Source organism: Theropithecus gelada, chromosome 3 (genome assembly GCF_003255815.1).
Source record: "Theropithecus gelada isolate Dixy chromosome 3, Tgel_1.0, whole genome shotgun sequence".
Classification (NCBI taxonomy): Eukaryota; Metazoa; Chordata; class Mammalia; order Primates; family Cercopithecidae; genus Theropithecus; species Theropithecus gelada.
In genome coordinates this window covers 39,588,095-39,607,010 of record NC_037670.1, presented here as the reverse complement: position 1 = coordinate 39,607,010, position 18,916 = coordinate 39,588,095, and positions in this window count along the sequence as shown.

Sequence of the window (18,916 nt, the reverse complement as noted above, 5' to 3'; positions counted from 1 at the left end):
TGAACATTTTCTCCTGAGTCATAGGCCCTGCTTGACATTCTCCAAGGATAGGTGAAAATCCTCTGTTTACATGTGTATGTGTGCTGTGTGTATGGGGTTGGAGGTGGGTAAGATGAACAGAGAGAGTGGGAGAGAGATAAATCTTCTCTAAGCATCTTTATCTGCAAATACTTATTCTTCTAAACCCTTTGTCACTTTCACTACTTATTAAGCTTCATAGCACATAAAATTTCAAGCTGGCTCTGTGGGTGTGTGTGTGTATGAGTGTGTATGTGTGTGTCTAATTCACTTTCTACATATATTTTGTTATTACCACCAAATTCAACTTTTAAATTTTCTTATATTCTTAGGTTGTTCGAACAGCAGTTAGCACAATGGGATTTTTTATCCTAGGTGCTTGGTAAATATGACTCAATTGAGTAATTTTTAGGAATGCCAGTTTTTCTGTCTGACTGTCACAACCCCCTGCTCTCATTTTTTTCCATTTATGAAAGGAGATACGTAAGTAAGTGTCTTGTCAGTCCTGCCACACTGGTAGCAGAGGACCCCGTAACATCAGCTGCACCATTCAGCGCACTCAGGCATTATTTTCAAATAGCATCATAAAATATGCATTCATGCTCCAGGTTGTCAAGATAAGTAGTGGGATTGGAGGCTTATATGGATAACACAGTTTGAGGGATTGGGACAAGTTCCCTGAGGAAGAATAAAGCTGAAAGTTATAGTTAATCAAAGATGATAATGAAAGTCCTTAGTGTTAACATTTCTAAAATCAAATATTTGCATCGCTGGTACTTTGGGCCTGTGAGTTTTCACATAATTTTTGTTTACTAAGTGAATTAGAAATTAGGTTAGTTATTACTAACCAAATCATTAGTTATTACTAATCTAATCATTATTACTGCATAAAGTTTATGCACTAATTTGAGGACACATTTCTAGTACAGCTGTTTAAGAAACATTTTACCATTTTATCTCGAAAGGATTTTAGACTTATAGCAAAGTTGTAATAACGTTACAGAAAGTGCTTGAATGGCATTCATCCCTCTTCCTGTCATGTTAATATCACATGCAAGAATTGTAAACCTAAGAAATGAGCAATGATACAATACCATCCTCTAAACCACAAACTTATATTTGAATTCCATTATGATTTTCACTAATATGGTTTTCTGACCCAGAATTTAATCCAGGATCACACAATACATTTAACGGTAATGTCTCTCATTTTCTTCAACTTGTGGTAGTTTTTCGGTTCTTTTTTTTTTTTTTCATTACTTTGACACATTTAAAAAATACTGATCAGGTAAGTTTGCCTGATTTTGTTATTATCATTAGTTTGAGGTTATTCATTTGTGGCAAATAATGTTTTTCTTCTCTTCTTAGTGTATCATATCAGAAGATACCTGATTTTGACATGTCTTATCCGTGGTAACCCATATTGCTTGGTTAAGATAGTAACTGCTAGATTTCTTCATCATAAATATATTATTCTGACTTTTGTACTTTGAGAGTATGCAACATTCTATTCCTTCTTAAAGTTTTACCCACTGATTTTAGATCTATTGCTACATTTTGACTTATAACAATTATGACTGTTGATGTTCACCAGTGGTGATTCCATTTTTCCCTAATCTCTTCTACATTGATTAGCTGAAATTCTTCTGTAAAACAAAGACAAAAAACCTTATTTATACCTATATTTGTCTGTTCTCATGCTGCTAATAAGAGACTGGGTGATTTGAAAGAAAAGAGGCTTAATTGATTCACACTTCCACATGGCATGGGAGGCCTCACAATCATGGAGCAACAAGAAATGTCTTACATGGTGGCAGACGAGAGAGCTTGTGTATGGGAACTCCCATTTATAAAACCATCAGATCTCGTGAGACTGATTTATTACCACAAGAACAATATGGAGGAAACTGCCCCCATGATTCAATTGTCTCCACCTGGCCCCACCCTTGACACTTGTGGATTATTACAATTTAAAGTGAGATTTGGGTGGGGACACTGCCAAACCATATCAATACCCATTCAGTTATTTATTCCAGAAAATAAACTCTGACCTCTGTTTTGATGTATATCACTGACTTCTTTTTGAGCCTCACCTCCCTTCTCCTGTGGTTTCACATATAGACAGGCAGATAGGAAGGAACATGAGCTCGCACTTCCTGGAAATTCAAATCTTCTCTGTGGGAACTTTTTCTCAGTCTCACACCTTAGTATCATAATGACAGAAGAGAGGCTAACTTTAATACCCATAAAATCTTAACACACATATTATAAAGCTGAAAACATGTTAGAGAAACACCATATTGTAGTAGCCTGTCCATTTTTCTTGAATCAATTGTTTATATATTTATTTCATAAAATGTAGTGTGTTTATTTCTTTTCTTTTTAAATAGTTTTTATTTTTAATTATTATGGATACATAATAGTTGTACATATTTATAGGGCATATGCATATTTTGATTAGATACCCACTGAGAATTTCATTTGAATTTTTAAGCCCCATTACTTACACATACAGAAGATCTTCCAATAATGTGGTTTCATTCAACATTGTTTAATTATAACATTGGTAAGAAAAAACTTGATTCCTGATGGCTAAGACCTCTATCTGTGTAGAGTTTTCGTGTTCTCTTTATGTCTGTGTAAGTTTTCTCTGGATTCTCCCGTTTCCTCCTACATCAAAAAAGATGTGCTCTTTAGGCAAATTAGTTTGTTTAAATTTTCCCCCCTGAGTGTGTGAGTGGGTGTGTGAGTGTGCCCAGAAATGGAATGGCCAGCGTTGGTTCCTGCGTTGTTCCCAGAGCAGTCATGATAGGCTCCAGCAATTTGTCACCCTAAACTGGAATAATCATATGAAAAAAGAATAGAATGGATGAATGCAATTTATTTCCAAGTAAGAATTTTTCAGGCATACAATATGTGATGGTTAATATGAGTGTCAACTTGATTGGATTGAGAATGCAAAATATTGATCCTGAGTATATCTTGAGGGTGTTGCCAAAGGAGATTAACATTTGAGTTCACAGGCTGGGAAAGGCAGATTCACCCTTAATCTGGGTGGACAAAATCTAATCAGCTGCCCTGTGCAGGCAGAATAAAAAGAAGAATGTGAAAATACTAGACTGGCTGAGCTTCCCAACCTACATCTTTCTACTGTGCTGGATGTTTCCTGCCCTCAAACATCAGACTCCAAGTTCTTCAGCTTTGGGACTTGGACTGGCTTCTTGCAGTTGGCCTATTATGGGACCTTGTGATCATGTGAGTTAATACTCTTTAATAAACTCCACTTTATATATATCTCCTATTAGTTCTGTTCCTCTAGAGAACCCTGACTAATATACAATACTTATACAAATACATAATAAGCAATGTGATATAAAAGCTCTCCACAGGCCCACTGTATTTGTCCCTGTTTTTGAACTGCCCGGTGATAGGAGGTGTTCCTTATGATTTTCCTTAGCAAATATTTATTCCTTGATCTAACTGATAGTCACTACAACCATCATCACTCACTTATTCACCAAAAATTTGGTAAATAATAGCAACTAAAGAAAAAAAACAAGCTTTTCATAATTTGTAAAACCATTTCATAATTTGTAAAAACGTATAAAAATTCCTTTTCCTTATAACTTTTTCTAAATTGAGGATGACTTGGACACTTATTATCTATTATTTAATTTATCACAACTTAAGATTTAAAATTCTATAAAGATTATATTTATAAGCATTTATTCCAGTTACATGTCCCTACTTTATTTTCAACAATTTCCTTACATTAGTTATGAAAACTGTGATATTAGACAAACGTAGTCATCATTTCAAATTTTCCTTAACAGTTTTTATAGCCAGTGAATATCAGGTGTTTACCTACATGAGAAAAATATATGGGTATTTTGCTAGTAACTCAGAAATACAGCTGTTGTTTTCATTAAATCAACAATAATAAATTAATTGTGTTTATCAAAAATTACACTAACAAAATTTATTTTGTTTGGGACTGGGTTTATTGTTTTAGGTATTTTGTGCCAAATCCTGACATCTCAAAATATTTATCAGAGACACATATAAAACTGTCTGACCAGTAAACACAGGAAAAATGTATGCTGACAAGCTTGAAGACACTATTTTATTTTACCAATAATTTTATAACCAAATTATTTATTAATTACTTAAGTCATGAGAACTAGGAAACTATTTGGGCTTATTTATGAGTACTCATTTAAGTAAGATAAGTTTGGCTGTGTTCCCACCCAACCCTCCTCTTGAATTCTCATATGTTATAGGATGGGTTCAGTGGGAGGTAACTGAATCATGGGAGCAGGTCTTTCCTGTGCTGTTCTTATGATAGTAAAAAAGTCTCATGGGATCTGATGGTTTTAAAAAGGAGAGTTTCCCTGAACAAGCTCTCTTCTCTTGTCTGCCACCATGTAAGACGTGCCTTTAACCTTCCACCATTATTATGAGGCATTCCCAGCTATGTGGAACTGTGGGTCCATTAAACTTCTTGGTAAATTGTCCAGTCTCAGGTATATTTTTATCAGCAGTGTGAAAATGGACTAATACAATGTATAAGTCAATTTCATACCATGTAAAAACAACATATAACACAATATATGTACATGTATGTAAACATATAAACACATATGCACTCACACTCAAAGACCTAATAGTTTTCACTTTAGAGCTTCAGACCTAAAATAGTAATATAAATTCATTTTTATAAATAATGGATCCAAATTATGTCTGATAAAATTGAGAACTGTTCATGTGGCTAAACTCTTGCTAAGATGGAAAATATATTGAATGCCGTGAACCAAAATTTTGGCTAAAGCTGTTCCCACAAAAATTTGATTTTTAAAACCTCTTTAACCTTTTTTTAATTCATCAAATGAGCTTATGTTTAAATTTTTAATGTTTACATTGTAGCTACAGCCGGCTGAACTGTATAAAAAACACAAAATCTCCAAAGAGCCTTGAATTAGTGATACCATAAACATTGAGTTTTAACTCAACACCATTAGAAAAGTGAATAGATTCAAAGGAAGCAGAAAAACATAGCTAGACAGATGACTTGGCTGACTCTACATATTAGCTCTATAGCTGCAGGTTGGTCATTGAAACTCTAAGTTTTTCTTGATGTAATTTGACCATCAGTTTAAGATATGCATAAGAACAGACCATAATATGTAGGTTTCTGGAAGTCTAGCCAACCCAGCATGTTTTAATGTTTTAGAATTCAATTTTTTGTCATTTTAGTATTAAATGACATTTAGTATTAAATGTCATTTAGTATTAAATCTCTTGTAGTAAACCCTTCCATCTTGGGAGGTACTTGCAAGTATAGGCTATGTGTGAGTTATACATGAAGTCTGCAAGAGTGTTGACTATTTATTTCCCATTGTGAAATGTCAGTGAAGCGAGAATACTAGTGAGAAATGTAGTGGATCAAGTGTCCTCTTTTGAGTGTTACTGATGACTATCACTCCCATTACATGTTTCAGCTTCTCCACCTGGTTGCCTAAAGCAATCATGGGGACTCAAAGCACTGAGTGACTGACCCTGACATGTGTGTCCATGGAGGAACCAATTCTTCATTACTTATGACAAGGAATTTTCTATAGGACCACTGCACATCATAAAGATTGTACCTCTGACACTTCCACAAGACCTCTGATCACCAGAAATGCCAAATCAGAATCCGGCTGAAAGGATTCTGAGGGTGTCTCGTCTGCAGAGTTAACACAGGTCAAACCCACATAAATTATTAATAATTTCTGTCCTCCTGAGCCTTATTTACAGAGTCAGATTGAAAGGGAAAGCACCAATACAGCCTAGCCAATCTGACAGCCTCTCATATTTATTCTTCCTACTATCTATCAACTAGGAGACTGTTTCTTCTTGAGAAATAAAAAAAATCTTGAGAAAGACCTTATCCCTTGTCAAGGAGTAAGAGCAACTAGCTGAATAAAACTCAGGTTTGTTAACTAAATGGGAATTCTGAGATGCAGGAGAGACACATCCAGTTGTCTGTAACTGTGAAGGAGCCAGAAGGAATTAAAGGGCAGAGACCAAGTGCTGGTACCAAGATGCCAGGTCCCTGCAGTGTTTCAGATGACCCTGAATAGTCTGCTCTGAGTCACTTTGTGGTTGTCATGATTGTTGATTAAAAGAAAAAAAAATAAGCTTTTAAAGAATTAAAGTTAGTTTTATTCCGAAGTCTTACTCAGGACTATAGACTGAATTAGCCTCTAAAAGAGCAGCCCTTTAGAAAGGTTCTATTGGACAGTTCTAGCACAATATTTCAGCCCTGTTTGCATACAGGTGGCAGAAATTTTATTAGAATTGGTCAGGAAAAGTAAACAGATACTTTGTGCAAAACCACACTCAACTTTCTCAGATATTCCATTAAAGTAAATAACATCAAAGTTTTGGTGTAGGAGTAGGAGTAGATCTGGTATAGATTACAGAAACATAATCACTAACATCATCAGATGTTATCTCCTGTATAGGAAAAAGCAAAGACTAGGTCATTTGCTGTTTAAGAAATATAATGACTCAAATAAGGGATGTGGGAGAGTATGTCTTCTATCCAGTTTTGTCTGCAAAGCATCTTTTTGGAAAGCTGCACATTGTCAGAGAGTGAAGGGTTGTGAAAGTATGTTAACAAGAAGGAACCAGCATTGCTACTTTGTCTCACAATAATTATCCTGCTTGTTTTTATTAATCTTTCTTAAATGTGTATAGCTCACATTTATTTTAATGTTTAATTTTAGAAGTGTTTGGGGTCTCTATTTCAAAGGTTAGTAATTTTACTTTTTTTTTTTTTTTTAACAAGACATATGCTATAGGAATTTACCTCTTGTTTTTATCAATTCGCCTGTGGTAACATTTGTTTTCTCACACATCATTTCACTTAAAAGTCAAAGTTTCCAAGAACCTATCAAAGACAGTAAATGAGGACTTCCTGTATCTTGCCAATTTTTGTTAGATTACTAGTTAATTTCAGGGCAAGCAAGGAAGAAACACTGTATTTTATTTACATATCTATTAATTTATATTATTTCTTTCAAATATGAATCAAAGTAATAGAATAAATGCCTGAATTGAAAAGATTTCATAGATTTCAAAGTGTCTTTTTACTTTTCCTAACCAATTCTTATAAATTACTAAAAGAAAACTTTTTTGTGAAAGTAGGGGAATGACTTCAACTTGACTATGCTTTTTTATTCTCAAAGTGACTGGTTAAACTACAAGATATGTTGTGGAAGTTGCCTAAATCCTACTAAGCAAATGACAGCAATGGTCAAGAATTGGTTTGGGATTTATGAAAGTTTATAAATAATATCACTTTTATTACCTATTATAATTGTTAAAAACTAGAAATGCACTCTGTTACTTGAATTGCAGGAGACGAATAAAAGCAAAGTGAAAATAAAACAATTAACTTTGTTAATTATTTATATCTATAATCACTCTAAATTGTATATTTGATAACATCATGGCAACTTGCATCAAAGAATAGCTAAATCTTAATCTTTAATATTGGCTCCTTTGGTAAAAAGTAACTTTTTAAATGCTTTCCATATTGATAATAGGATTATATTTTCCAACTTTTAATTCTTTATAAGTGACATTTTTGTGATGATTTAAGTTGTTTTAATTTACTTTGCAAATGGATAATAATTAAAACATTCATACTTCTAAGTAGGAAAGTGTATTTCGATTAATTAAGGGCCAGTGCCTGAAGAATATGTTTGCTGTTGATGCTGTGAGTTGTTCTGTATAAGCAGTTAATACCATAAGAAATGTAAGATAACATAGCTATCATTTTATTGATGTTCAAGAACTGACACAAATATGCTAATAATTAAAAGTCGAGGAATTATGGTCCAAATATTTCTGATGCTGATAGCATATGCTGTAATCTGTAAAGAAAAAAATAAATAAACTTAGATGAAACAGTTTTGTGTGGTATTTGCTTTCTATTAAAATTCTTCTTCAGGGCTAATTTGCAATATTTTATTCCTGACTGGCTAACGGTGTAATTAATGATTTGCTAAAGCATATTTTACATGTATAAATAACACAAGTACCTGAACTATTCTACAATGAGCTATTTGGATGTTGTAGTTTCCTAGTTTCTTGGCCATATACCTCTGAAATTAAAGTGGATTTCTTTTGTTTACAAATATACAATAAAATAATAAAGAGATACATCCATGACTGGATCTCAAGATGCCAGAAAATAAAAAACTAAAACCTTCTGTTAAAAGACAATTAATTATATTTATGTTATAGTTATTGGCCATTTTATTTAGGTTAAAAGTATTACAAACACATAGTTCTTTTTTCTTGTTTTACTCTTGCTTTGAGATAAAGCACAATATAGAGATTTGCTATCAAATTTTATCTTTTAATAGAACAGATTTGTCTCACTAAAATGACAATTTTAATGTAGTATCTGAAAGACTAGTATTTGTCAAAAACACTGTATTTAGTTCTATTTATGAGGAATGCCTGATGCTTTCAGCAGCTTTACCCAGCCTGAGATCCCCAGTTACCGAGCTTCTCCCAACCTGAGCTCCAAGTTAGTTGGGACAGAGACAGTCCTTCAGGCAGCTCCAGACCCTTTACAAAATTGTAAATACTGTCTGTTCTTCTCCTTCCAGTTCGGTTCAAGGGAGATAAGTGACAATCGGGCCTACAAGCCACCTTCTTCAAACCAAGACCAAAATAACCCAGAACTGGAGAGAAAGTGGAAGAAGAGGAAGCAAAAATGCCACAAAAGTGAGTTTTCCTTGTTTGTTCATTTACTTGAAGCTGTAAACTTTTTACCATTTTCCACTGCTTCTATATAGTTATTTTATTCATTTGCAAACTTTTAAAAAATATTTCTGTGCGGAACCAAAACTTGAGCTTCCTGGTTTACCACCTTGCTAATTTTACAGGCTGATGTTACTTGTTAAGGATGTTTCTGTTTGTGTTCAGGAGATATATGTGGATAAGAGAGACAAGGTGTGTAGTTTTCGATATTTTAAGAAATTTTTTTCTTGTGATTGTTTCCTAAATCTGGGTAATGAGATACCCAGATAATGAGATACCCATTCTCTGGGCTCAGAGAATGAGGTAGAAAATACTTTTAATACTTCTATTTTCGGGAAGAGAATATAGAGAATTGGTATTACTTCTGTCTTAAATGCTTGGTTGAATTTGTTGGTGAGTAATCTGTAATTAAGTATGTTCTTTTTGGAAGATTACTAATTAGTTGTTAAATTCCTTTATAGAGGAATACTACCCAGATTATCTATTTCTTTTTGTATAAGCTTTGGTGTTTTTTTGGTCTTTCCAGCAATTTTAAAATTTTGACTTTGTCAAACTGTGGCCATAAAATTATTTGTAATAGTCAATTGTGATTATCTTTATGGTATCAACTGTAATGACCCCTTTTTCATTTCTCATCTTGGTAATTTGTGTTTTTGCTCTTTGTTTTTTTTTTCCTTTTGCTGTGTTAGAGTTTGATCAATCTTTTAGATATATTTAGTGAACGGTTTTTGGTTTAGTTTATTTTCTATGTCATTGTCCTTTCTAAAGTTGTTGATTGTATTTGTCTGTTATTACACTACTACAAAAAACTAACTGAGGCTGGGTAATTTATGAAGAAACGAGGTTTAATTGACTCACAGTTCCACGTGCTGTACAGGACACATGGCTGCTGAGGCCTCAGGAGACTTTCAATCGTGGCAGAAAGTCAAAGGGAAAGCAAGCATATCTTCACATGGTGGTAGGAGAGAGAGAGAAGGGGGAAGTGCTAACACTTTTAAAAATCAAATCTCGTAAGAACTCACTCACTATCATGGGAACAGCAAGAGGGAAGTGCACACCCATGATCCCATCACCTCCCACCAGGTCCTTTTCCCAACATTGGGAATTATAATTTGACATGAGATTTGGGTGGAGACATAGAGCAAAACTGTACCATTAATGTGTTTCCTACTTTTTCTTATTTCTTTGTCTTGACTTGTTTAGGCTTAAATTGCTCTTCTTTATATGCTTTCTATGGTGGTGGCTTGGTTTATTGATTTTAATACTTTTTTTCTAATATTGCATTTAATGTTCTATACTCTAAGCACTGCTTGTCTAACATATTACATATTTTGATAATTATATTTTCATTTTGAGTTAGTTTAATACTTTTTTCCCTCAAGACTTTCCATCTGACCTATGCGTTATTTAGATATGTGTTATTCAATATCTTAGTGTTTGTGTATTTTTCTTGTATGTTCTTATTATTGACTACTAATTCAATTAAATTATTTTCAGAGAGCATATTTTAATATAATTTCCGTTATTTTATATTTGTTAGAGTTTGCTTGATGACTTAAGATAGTCTGTATTGATGAATATTCATGCACGCTTGAAAATATTCGTTCCTACTGTTGGTAGGTGGAATAAATGTTCATCATACAATTTTGCTTTTGGTATTCAGTTCTTCCACAATCTTGCTAATTTTTGCTAGTGAACTGACAGAGAGGTTTTGAAGTTTCAAAAGGTAACAGTAAATTTGTCTACTTCTTTCAGTTCAATCAGGTTTTCTTCATGTGTTTTGCAGCCATTGTTTGGTGCATGCACATGTAATTTTGTTATACCTTCTTGATGAGTTGGTATTTTTATTTTTATATGATGTCCCTCTTTGCCTCTGGTAATTTTGTTTGGGTCTTTAATCTACATTGCCAGATATTAAAATAGCCACTCTAGATTTCTTTTGATTAGTTTTATATGACAATGTTTTTCATCTTTTTACCATTAACCAACATACATAATTATATTTTATGTGAGTTCTGGTAGACATAATATTTCTCTATCTTTTATTTAAGGATTGTAGACTATATTTAACGTAATAATTAATTTACATTAACTTACGCTAACATATTGTATCATTATCGGTAAGTATTTGTTCCTTCTGTTTTTGCTTCCTCCTTTTTATCTTCCTATGGGTTATATAAACATTTTTGATATTCTAATGTTAATCTGTAGTTTATTATATTGAAAATGTCTCTGTATATTTTTCATTGATGGCTCTAGGGAAAGCAATACATTTATAGAATATATTAGAATCTACTATTATCAACATTTTATCTCTTCAAGAGAAATACAAATTAAGCTCCAATTTGTATTTGTTAGATAGCTGTCTTAAATACCATCAGAAAATACTGTTCCATTAAATTTACACATTTCTGCAATTTGGCTTTTTGGGCAAAATAAATTGAGATGCTAAAGAAGGTTTATTTTCTTTCACTCTGCTCAGGATGGTATCACCTGTATCATTTCTACATAAACTCTCAGACTTACAATTTCAGAGTTCTTATGTCACAAAATATATCCCCTTTGTACATGAGGTGTAAGTCTCCAGCTCTCACCACATTGCCCCCAAGGAGAGAATAACTGTGTGTGATAAACTGATGTGATCATTTCTAAAATAATCATTCTGATCTTTTCTCTAGAAATCTCATAATTGAATTCAATATAATATCAAAATTATCAATATTAAAAATATTAAATATTAACTCTAACAGATATTGGCAACCATCTCAATGTTAAAATTTTTGCTTTTGACAGTCAAACACAATCTTAAAATCTGAATAAGAGAATAATAATGTATTTGTATTTACCCATATAGTTACTCTTTCTGTTCTCTCTTCATTTATAATTCTCCAATATATATTTTAATATATTTGCCCTTTAATGTACATATTTTTTCTTCCCTTAATATATACTTTTTTCTTTCCCTAGAACTCCCTTTAGCCAAGTTTCAGCATATGGGCTTGTGGCAAATCTTTTTAGCTTTGGATCACAGGAGACTATCTTTATTTAATCATAATTACTGAAGATTGTTCTTTCTGGATATAGAATTTCATGTTGATAACACTTTATTTCAGTACTGAAAAATGTTATGTCAGTTTATTCTTGCCTCCATGGTTTCTAATGAGAAACCTGTTGTTTTTCAAGGTGTTATTCTCCTATAGGTAATGTTTTGTTTCACTAAGTCTGCATCAAGATGATTTGTTTTTAGAAAGAATTTTGCCAGCAAAATATCTCTGCATGATTTTCTTTGTGTTTATCTTGTTTAGAATTGCTCAAGTTCTTACATCCATGTTTGTGTCTTTGCCAAAGTGGAGAAATATTTAGCTTATTATCTTCAAACATTTTTCTTCAGTCACCCATTTGTTCTCTTCTTTTTCTAGAACTCTAATAAAACATATGTTTGATGTTCTACTAAGATCTAACTCATAATGCTTAGCTGCACAGTTTTAGTTTTGTCTGTTTTCTCTCTTTTGGTTAGATTGGATATTTTTTATTGATCCATCTTTAATTAACTGAGTCTTTCCTCTTTTATTTCCAGCTAACAAGCTCAGTAACAACTGAGCCTGTCCAGTAAGTTTTATGGATTTTTTATTATTATTTTATTTCTAGTTCTCAAATTATTCTTTGGTTTCTCTTTCTCTTTATGTCTTTTTGAACCTCAGATATTTCTGCTGAGATTTTGGTTTTTTTTTTTTTTTGCTTGTTTCAAGAGTGTTTAAAAATGCTTTCTAGAACACTGTTATGCCAGCTGCTTCAGAATCCTTTTTCAGTAATTTTAACATTTATGTCTTTCATCTCTGTTGATAACAAATTATTCAAATTATTAGTATTTTAGTTTCTGTAGGAAAAAAAATTTTAGGATATATCTTGGATGGTTTATTAGGTTTTAAGTCTCAGTTTCCTGTTTAAATGCTCTCTTTCAGTATAGTCAACCTGTTAAGCAAGTTGTTCTTTAAATTTCAGTGAAGTTTATAAAACCCTGTGAATCACTCAGATGACAAAGTTCCACCCTATAGTCTCTTCAGCCCTGGCTTGAAATTGGGAGGAGCACCCACCTTGTTATTACACGATAAGGAAGACAGGGGCAGGGTTTTACCTCACTGACTTTGTTTGAGTGTGGTGCCTTTGTAATTATTGTAGGAGGGTTTTAGTCAGAGATTTTTGAATCTGTAAAATGACAGAAAAAAACTCTATTATTTATTTCAATATATAGATATATATTTGCCACACATCCTTTTTGCTCTCCAATGCCAACTCCAGTTACATGTTTATTAGTACTCTTGATATTTCCCTTTGGTCATTGAAACTCTGTTTACTGGTATCTGTTTTTATCTTTTTTTCTGAGATTGGATAATTTCAATGAAAGTTTCAATAATAATTTCTTCCCAACAATCTACTGTTCCTAGATTATGCTGAAATTTCTGTAAATATATTTATGTTGGCATCTAATATATAGTTGAATTTTGAACAATTAAACCATTCAAATAAATTCCTACAAAAGACTTCTTACTATAGGTGATTAATTGCATTCTCAAATTTTCTTAACTTTTATTTTAGCACTGCAGAAACAGAAAAGTGTCATGTCTGATCTCTGCCTCATGGCAGGTTAAATGATATAATTATACTTTAAAAAATTATTTAAGGTCTTGGATAACATACTATTGTTTCTAGGCAGAATAGCAAGAGGAGTGTGAGATCTTGTGTGTAGTGGTGCTGCACTGTCGTGAAGAATCATCTATTGACTATGCAAGACAAATATAATAATTTAAAACTTCATATATGCAACAGAATTAATTATATATAATTAAAATAAATACAATTTTTAAATGTTAAGTAGTTGAATCTATATGCAAACATAAGATAATATTTACCTTACTCTGAGTTAGAATAATATTTTGAAATTTTGGGAACTCTGTTAAAATAATCACCAATGACAAACAGATTGAGAAGTAAAAAACATTAGCAAAGAGGTGGGTTCTGTTTCCCAGGTGAAACTTTTAGCTCCATGACAGACCAGCCTGTAGTTATCTGTGTACACAGTTTATAGCTACAAAAACCTACTTTGGTATTTATTACAGAACAGTGCTGAGTTAATTGTAAGTGTTATTCCTTCAGCAAAATATTCACTGACCTAAAACTCTTTGTGGCATTTTACAATGCACACAGCCTCATGCAAGTTTAGACAAGTGGATTTATACTGTCTTATGAGTGCCTGTCCCTGATATATTACCTCATTATGCAAAAATAACATATCTTTCATGATTATTTTTACAAAAGTTTAAAACACATATGAAGTTCAATTTCAGGAAACAAGGACTCCCAGGAAATATTAGCCTCTACATTATGCATGCATTTAGAAGCTTACATGAAATCTGCCTTTTATAAAGGAATAGAATGGGTAAGTGGAACTGTAGATTTTTAAAACTCGATAGTCATTAAAACAGAAATCATAAGGCTGCAACAACAACAACAACAACAACAAAACATTACTGCATGCTTACTGAGTGCAATATTTATATTTTTAGCCACGATGAAATTTTTAAAACAGAGCCAGGGTCAAAATCACTTCATCAGCTTGAGGCAGAATTCAGAAAAAGACTTTGACTGGTTATAATTTATATTTCTAAGCATCCCATGAGTTTTATTAGTAAGATTTAGCAAATGTGAAGCAGCTACCTTGGCCCTGTGCTCTCTGAAATCACCTTATCATAGTCTGAAACCACCCTACCATAGATGTTCAAGAGAGAAGACTTTTAGAAATAGGAGCAATATTATAGGTCAAGTTGCAGAAAATAATAACATATTAGCTGATCTAGTGCCCAGTACCATTATGACAGCTATGCCTGTATAATATTAGCTACATATCCTAAGTAATTAAATTTCACATGGAATATATCAATGTTGTAAAAAATTGATGTTGTAAAGTATTTAATGTGCAGTAGAGACATGACAAACATATTAGATAAGTTTACCTTCAAACAACTTTGGTAAATAAAAAACAAATGTCCCATCTTTTTACTTTTTCTTATTTTTGTTTTTCTTGTTTTTGCTATTGGTGTATTTTTTTTCCCTCCAATTTCTGAGGTACAAAAGCCAATAAATACTCTGAAAAGCTGCAAATTCTGTGTTATAGTTCCCACAGAACCAATGCTCACATCTTCACAGTGAACTTCTCTGAGTCCTATGTATGTGTTTGTGTGGTTTGTGCATATATATGTGTGTGTGTATATATATATTTTTATATATATCATAAACATAAATACATATATATGTTTTGATCTTACTATTTACTCCACTCTTTGTAGTTTTCAAACATTAATAATTACTACTCTGATATTCATAGTGATGTAGGACACAGTGGATCTTCCAAGACTGTGATTGAGCCCACTCAAGTAGAAAAATTGATATACAGTCACAATGTCCAGAGGGATGCTGGCTTTTATGGAAATCTTTTTAAAGTCACTAAAAGACCCAGTGCAGTGGTTCATGCCTGTAACCCCAGCACTTTGGGAGGCCAAGGAAGGCAGATCACCAGGTCAGGAGTTCGAGACCAGCCTGGCCAACATAGTGAAACCCTGTCTCTATTAAAAATACAAAAACTAGCCTGACGTAGTGGTGTGTGCCTGTAGTTCCAGCTGCTTGGGAGGCAGAAGTGAGAGAATCGCTTGAACCTGAGAGGCAGAGGTTGCAGGGAGCCAAGATCGCGCCATTGCCCTCCAGTCTGGGTGACAGAGTGAGAATCCATCTAAAAAAAAAAAAAAAAATTAAATAAAAATAAAATCACTAAAAGAGTGTGGTCATTATTTTAGTGAACATGCACCCAAAATGCTTTTCCTTGGAGACAGCAACACTTCATTTCTAGTCATGCTGTCAAGGGAGACTCTGAATCTCATAGATGTCCTTTATATAATACAAATGACAGATACTTTCTATTTGAGTGGATATGCTCTGTGCTATGGTTTCAATGTCCTCTTCCAAATACATGTTGACACTTAATTTCATATGTGACAGTATGGAGAGGTGGGTCCTCTAAGAAGTGGTTGAATCATGAAGGCTCTGTTCTTATTAATGGATTACGCTATACATGGATTAATAAATTAATCGGTTTTCACGAGAAGACAACTAGTGCGTTTACAAGAAGAAGAAAATAGACCTAAGCTAGTATATTAATGTGCTCAGCCTCATCATTATGTGCTACCCTGTACTGTCCCTAGATTCTGTAAAGAGGCCCCCCCAGCAAGAAGACGCTTAGCAGACACAGCCCCTTCACCTTGGCCTTCTCAGCCTTTGAAACTGTAAGAAATAATTTTTTGCCTTTACAAATTACCCAGTTTTAGATATTCTGTTCTAAGCAGCAGAAAATGGGGCTAATACACACCTAAAATGTATTTTTAATAGAATGCAAATTTGTTTTCTTTGTCTGTAAAAGACAGTTGTTTTAGAGGGTTTCTGCCAAATTGGATTTCTAAAGAGGATAATTTCTTTCAATAATTAAAAGGAGTTGTTTCTTCTTCATAGTTAGAATTCCGCTGAATGAATAGGAGCTTTGAAGATTTGTGGGTTTTGCATTTCTTTTCTGTACTAAATACTCACTTGGGATGCTTGTTGTTTCGGAAATCCTTGCTCCCTGCAGCTGAAGAAAAAAGTGTGCAGCTGCCTGATGACCTAATAATAAAGGATATCAGAGCCCTCTCTCCCTAATGAACAAACAAAAACATATTTACACTTTCCAAAATCAATACAAAAGAAATAATTTTGCTAAAGTCTAACAAAATACATTGCATTATAACTATATATACACCTGAAATACACATTTGACCTACACTTTGCTACTGTGAGATCTAGCCATGTGTAGGCAAGTCTAGAATTTAGATTGTTTTTGTTCCTTTGGGTCTTGTTTATATAAATGAAAACGTTCACCCTGGAAACAATTTATTTCAATAGAAAACAGATGGATACTGACATTTTGATAAAGGTTAATGTAATGGCATTGCAGAAGTAGTTTATGTTTTTGTTTTTAAAATATAATGTTTATTCTTTTTGCTTTTATTAGTTTTTGTGCTAAGTGGATTAATGCCTCAGTCGTAGTAAAAACTTAAGTAAAAAGTTCAAAACTTTTTTTAGCATTCAAAAAAACTTAAAATGATGTTTCAATAAAAATTACAAGTTTGAGGGTACAATTGACAAACATAATTGTGAGGGGACTTTGGCAGAATGGGGATACTCACTGTGTCAGTATTTTTCGGGCTTCTGAAGAAAGTGCCTCAGCACAGACATCATCTTAGTAGTCCGGTTATCTGGGATGCCAGCACAGAAAGTGGCTCTGGCAGCATCACAGCACAGGCAATGCCTTTGACAAGAATCAGCATCTTAGATGTTACTTCAGCACAAATAAAAAATGAGAAGAGACAATACAATCCAATGTTGCCATATACAGGCCAAGAAAACTAATATCTCTGATGGCATGCATGTAGAGCATAGAGCTAAGCTATGAGGAAATAAAGGTATAAGAATGACACAATGGACTTTGGGGACTTGTGGGGAAGGGTTGTAGGGAGGCGAGGGATAAAAGACTACAAATATGGTGCAGTGTATACTCCTTGGGTGATGGGTGCACCAAAATCTCACAAATCGCCACTGAAGAAATTACTCATGTAACCAAATACCACCTGTACCCCAATAACTGACGGAAAATTTTTTAAAAAGTAAAAGAATAAAATAATAAATTAGCTAGGTGTGGTGGTGCACACCTGTAGTGCCGGCTACTTGGGAGGCTGAGGCAGGGGAATTGTTTGAATTTGGGAGGCAGAGGTTGCAGTAAGCCGATATGTCACCACTGCACTCCAGCCTGGTGAAAGAGCAAGACTCTGTCGAAAGGAAGAAAGAGAGAGAGAGAAGGAGGGAAAGAAAAATGAAAGAAAGAAAGAAGGAAAGAAAGAAAGAAGGAAGGAAGGAAGGAAGGAAGGAAGGAAGGAAGGAAGGAAGGAAGGAAGGAAGGAAGGAAGGAAGGAAGAAGAAGAAAGGAGGAGGAGAAGGAGGAGGAGGAGGAAGGAAAGGAGGGAAGGAAGGAAGGAAGGCAGGAAGGAGAAAGAGAAAGAAGGAAGCCAGGTATAATTGTGTGCAAAAGAAAGAGAGAGAAAGAAAGAGGAGGGAAGGAAGGAAGGAGGGAAGGAAGGAAAGAAAAGAAGAAAGAAAGAGAAAAAAGAAAGAAAGGAAGGAGGAAGAGGAAGGAGGAAGGAAGGAAGGAAGGGAGGGATAAAAACAGCTTTAGAATGTCTTCAAATTATTTCAAATGATTTTTGTTGGAGCTGAAGTGACACTAGAGCATATGTGAGCCAAATCAGCAGAATCTGATTTTGTGCCTGATGTTCAGAGCTGTTTTAGCTGTATTATAGACTGATGGCTTTCATTTCTCACTTCAAATTTCCCTGTATTATCCACTATATTTTCTCAAGAGCTTAATAAGGACAATAACTAAAATGGAAGCTTATTGCTATCAATAATTACCTGTCTGTTAATGTGTGTGTAGGTATAGGTAATAACAGTACAATTTTTTCTTAACTGCTATGTGAAGATGTGTCAATGATAATTCATTTCACAGAAAATAACATGAACTTAAAAACAGAATAGGAAGTACCAAATTATTGTTAAAGGAAAATCTTTTGTTTGTTGTTTTGAGGTGGACCGGACAAACAAGTGTTTATTATTAAATTATTTACACTTAATTGTAATGCATTATATTTTTCAAAATTATAGGCAAATCACCAAGATATATTTCTAGATATGTGTGTTAAATGAGTTTGCTCAAAAGGAGACATCATTTATAGTAAGTTTTATTATTATTATAGACAAGAACACATGCAAGTGGAGGCTATCAAAATAAGCTACATTAGGCCTGGGTGCAGTGACTTACGCCTGTAATTCTAGCACTTTGGGAGGCCAAGGCAAGTGGATTACCTGAGGTCAGAAGTTCGAGACCAGCCTGGCCAAAATGGTGAAACCCTGTCTCTACTAAAAATACAAAAAACTTAGGCAGGCA